The following is a 5,089-nucleotide window of genomic DNA, read 5'->3' as shown; positions in this document are numbered from 1 at the left end:
TAGATGTTATTCTTATATGTGCATTTATGTAAGAGAACATAACATTTTAAAATATATATGCACCCTACATTGGAGCACCTAAATACATAAAGCAAACATTAACAGATATTGACAAGCAGAAATTGACAGCAATACAATAACAGTAGGGGACTTCAGTACCCCACTTTCAACAAGAGTTAGATCATCCAGACATGAAATCATCAAGGAAACAGCACACATGAACTACACCATAGACCAAATGAACCTAACAGACATATAGAGAACATTCCATTCAACAGCAGCAGAATAAATGTTCCACTCAAGTAAACATGGGATATTCAAAGAATCAGAAAAAGAAAAACTAAGCACAAACACAGCAGAGATAAACAAAATAGTAAGCAAAAATAATAGAAAAGATCAACGAAAGTAAGAGCTGGATTTTAAAAAAGATAAACAAAATCGACAAGCCTTTAGTTAGACTAAGGAAAACAGAGAGAAAACTCAAATACATTAAATCAAAAATGAAAGAAGAGACATAAATAATACCATAGAAATAAAAAGTATCATAAGAGACCACTATGAATAGTTTTATGTCAGCAAATTAGATAACCTGAAAGAAACTAATAGATCTCTAAAAACATACAACCTACCAAAAAATTATGTCAGCAATTAGATAACCTGAAAGAAATTGATAGATCCTTAAAAACATACAACCTACAATCATGAAAATAAGAAATTTGAACAATCTGATTAGGAGTAAGGATAATGAGTCAGTAATCAAAAATATCCCAACAAAGAAAAGCCCAGGACCTGATCGCTTCATTGTTAATTCCACAAAACATTTAATGAATAATTAATACCAGTCTTTCTGAAACTCTTCCAAATAATTGAAGGGGAAGGAACATTTCTATAGTCATTTTACAAGGCCCAAATTACCCTGACCCCAAAGTCAGATAAAGACACAGCAAGAAAAGAAAATTATAGGGAAATACCCTTGACGAACATAGATGCAAAAATCATCAACAAAATACTAGCAAACTGAATTCAACAACACATTAAAAGCGTTTATCATGATCAAGTGAGATTTATCCCTGGGATGCAGGGATGGTTCAACATACATAAATCAATAAATGTGATACATCACACGTTAACAGAACAAAAAAACAATAACCATATGATAATCTCATTAAATGCAGAAAGATCATTTGACAAAATTCAACACCCTTTCATGATAAAAACTCAATAAATTAGGTATAGAAGGAATGTACCTCACCACATAAAGGCCATATATGACTAGCCTGCAGCTATTATAACATTATACTCAATGGTGAAAAGTTGAAAGCTTTCCTCTAAGATGAGGAATAAGACAAAGATGCCTACTCTCACCACCTCTATTCAACATAGTACTGAAAGTTCTTGCTAGAGGAATTAGGCAAAAAGAGAGAGAGAGAGAGAGAGAGAGAGAGAGAGAGAGAGAGAGAGATAAAAGGCATTCAAATCATAAAGGAAAAAGTAAAATGATCTCTGTTTACAGACATGTTTTTTTTCCTTTTGCAAATTGCTTTTATTATTTGCTTAACACATTAACAACATGACCTTACATATAGATAAATCTACAGACTCCACTAAAAATCTGTTAGAATTAATAAATAAATTCACTAAAGTTGCAGGATACAAAATGAACACACAAAAATTTGTAGCCTTTCTATATAATAACAACGAACTGTATAAAAAAGAAAGAAAGAAAAAAATCCCATTTACAATAGCATCAAAAATAATAAAATACTTAGAAATAAATTTAACCAAGAAGGTGAAAGATCTGTACATTGAAAACTACAAAACATTGATGAAAAATTTATGAAGACACAAATAAATGCAAAGATAGTCCATGTTCATTGGTCAGAACAATGAATATTATCAAAATGCCCATGCTACCCAAAATAATCTATGGATTTAATGCAATCTCTGTGAAAATTATAATGACATCTTTCACAGAAATAAAAAAAAATCATAACATTTGTATGAAACTGCAAAAAACTCCAAATAGCTAAAGCAATCTTGAATAAGAAGAAGAAAGCTGGAGGCATCACACTTCCTTATTTCAAATTCTGTTACAAAGCTTCTGTAATTAAAACAGCATGATACTGGCATAAAAATAGACACATTGACCAATGGAACAGAATAGAGAGACTAGAAATAAATCCACAGAGTTACCATCAATTGATTTTCAACATATGTTCCAAGAACACACGATGGGAAAAGGAGAGTTTCTTCAATAAATGGTGTCAGAAAGACTAAATATCCACATGTAGAAGAAGGAAATTGGACCCTTATCTCACACAATATATAAGGATTAACTCAAATGGATTAAAGACTTAAATATAAGAATTGATGCCTGTAAAACTACTAGAAGAAAACACAGTGGAAAAACTTTGGCCTGGGAAATGAATTTTTGGATTTGGAGGCAAAATTTTAGGCTTCAAAAGCAAAAACAGGCAAATAGGATTACATCAAACTAAAAAACTTCTTCTGCACAGCAAAGGAAACAATTAACAGAGTGAAAAGACAACCTATAGATTGGGAGAAAATATTTGCAAGCCATACATCTGATAAGGGGTTAACATCCAAAATAAAGAATTCAAAGAATTCAAACAAATCAACAGCAAGAAAAGAAACAACCTGATTAAAAAATGATGCTAAGTGAAGTAACTCAGGAAAGGAAAATCAAATATAGCATGTTCTCACTTATAAGTGGGAGGTAAACTAGAGGTATGCATGGTCACATGGAGCAGGATAATAGACAGTGAAGACTCCAAAGGAGGGTGGGAAGGGGTGAGGGATGAAAAATGACCTATTGGGTACAATGTACACTATTCAGGTGATGGGGACACTGAAAGCCAGATCTCACAATATATCCATGCAACAAAACTGCACTTGTATCCCCTATACATGTTGAAATTTTAAAAAATCAGCTAATAACCTGAATAGAGATTTCTCAAAAGAAGACATACAAATGGCTAGCAGACACATGAAAAAATGCTCAACATCATTAAATATCAGGAAAATGCAAATTAAAATCACAGTGAGATATCACCTCGTACCTCTCAGAATGGTCCCATCAAAAGATGAAGGATAACAAGTGTTGGCAAGGCTATGGACAAAAGGGAACACTGGCACACTGTTGGTGGGAATGTAAATTAGTACAGCCATTATGGAAAACTGTATGGAAGTTCCTCAAAAAATTAAGAATAAAACTACTATATGATTCAGCAATCTCACTTCTAGGTATGAATCTGAAGGAAATAGAGTCACTATTTTGAAGAGGTATCTGCACTCCCATTATTCACAAAAGTCAAGATATAGAGTCAAGCTGTGTCTGTGGACAGATGAATGGAAATGAATTTGATAGTAGTATGGAAGCTGTATTGAAGTAAGGAGAGATTGGAGAGGTCAGTTAGAAGGCTGTTGGAATATATTATGTATAACCTTTGCGCTGTGTTGATTTCCCCCTCACACACACACACACACACACACACCCCTCTTACTTCTCTATTCTCTGGGTCACTGATAAAAAAAAGATCCTTATCTGTCTGGTTTTTAGGTCCAATTTAAGCAGCCTCAGGTTGAAATCACCACTCAATAGGCATTTCTTGGTCTTAGTACACAGAAAACTTTTCTTTTGGTACTGGTTCTAGGCACCTAGACTCTTTCCAAGCACCATTGATTTGAGCTTCCCATTGTGATTGGCACAGAGCTCAGAGTCAACCACACGTGTGCCGGGCATGAAATTCTTATCTCACCCCACCACTTTTCCTGGGATGTTCAAGTTGTTTTTCCCTGACGTTTGCACAAAATAGCATATCTGCAACTTCAGTTCCACTGTTTCCAGCAGACAGAACAGGACCTGAAACCACAGTGACTTCTGGAGAAGAAATAGTCATTACAGGCATCTAAGAACCGGAATGGCATTCACACAGCTGGTCCAATTAGCTCGGGGTGAGAAAAGTTCTCTTCCCGAGGGTAGCCTGCCTTTGATTTCCTAGAATGTCGGAGCTAATGGCTTCCTTAGAGATTATTCTCTTATGCATGAGGTAACTGAGACCTGGAGAGAATAAATAGATTTTCCTAGATTACTCTGCTAATTAGTGTTAGAACTTAGACTAGATGCAGTTTCTTAAGCCCTGGGTCCACCCCTTCTTTTCATTGTATTTTGCTCTCAAGTGAATATTATTCTGATCCCTATTGCTACACCCTAGAGAAAATTTTGCTCTTATGTGGCTATTTTTTAGGAGATTGAAGATCTAAAGACAAGGAAGATTTAGAGACTTATAAGAGTGATTAATTAGCTTCTTAGAATTTCAAAAGAAAGTAATAAGTGGTAATACCTTGAAGATCACAGAGTGCTCAAGAGTGTAACATCAATGGCAATAAAAAATTTTAAAATGTTTGTTGTATTTGTGAAATACATTTTGATATTCCTAATTCTTGCCTTTTATTTGTTTTAATGGTCATTTAACCATTAAAATATCTATTTTAATTAAATATGTTATTTTGAGATCATTATAGATTATCATGTAGCTATAAGAAATAATACAGAGAGATCCAACGTACACTGTATCCAGTTTTCTTCAATGGTAACATCTTGCAAAACTATGACACAATATTACAGAATATTGACATTGATACAGGCAAGACATAGAATATTTCTATCATCACAAGGATCCTTCATATTGCCCTTTTATTGCCACATCTACTTTTATTACCACCTCCCATCCTACCCCTTTTATAACTCCAACTACTACTAATCTGTTCTTCATTTATATAATTTTGTCATTTTAAGAATATGTAAATGGAATCTTACGGTATGTAACCTTTTGGGATTGATTTTTTTTTTCACTCAGCACAATTCTCTGGAGGTCTATTCAAGTTGTTGTTTATATCAATAGTCTGTTCCTTTTTGTTGCTGAGTAGTATTCCACGGTATCACAGTTTGTTTAATCATTCTCCCCACTGAAGGACATCTGGATTGTTTCCAGATTTTGGCTATTGTAAATAAAGCTGCTGTGAGCATTTGTGTACAGTATTTGTGTGGACATAAGTTTTCATTTCT

The sequence above is a fragment of the Propithecus coquereli genome, unplaced genomic scaffold (genome assembly GCF_000956105.1).
Source record: "Propithecus coquereli isolate 6110/MARCELLA unplaced genomic scaffold, Pcoq_1.0 Scaffold104, whole genome shotgun sequence".
NCBI lineage: Eukaryota > Metazoa > Chordata > Mammalia > Primates > Indriidae > Propithecus > Propithecus coquereli.
The sequence above is the reverse complement of the archived record's forward strand: the minus strand, read 5'-3'. Positions refer to the sequence as shown.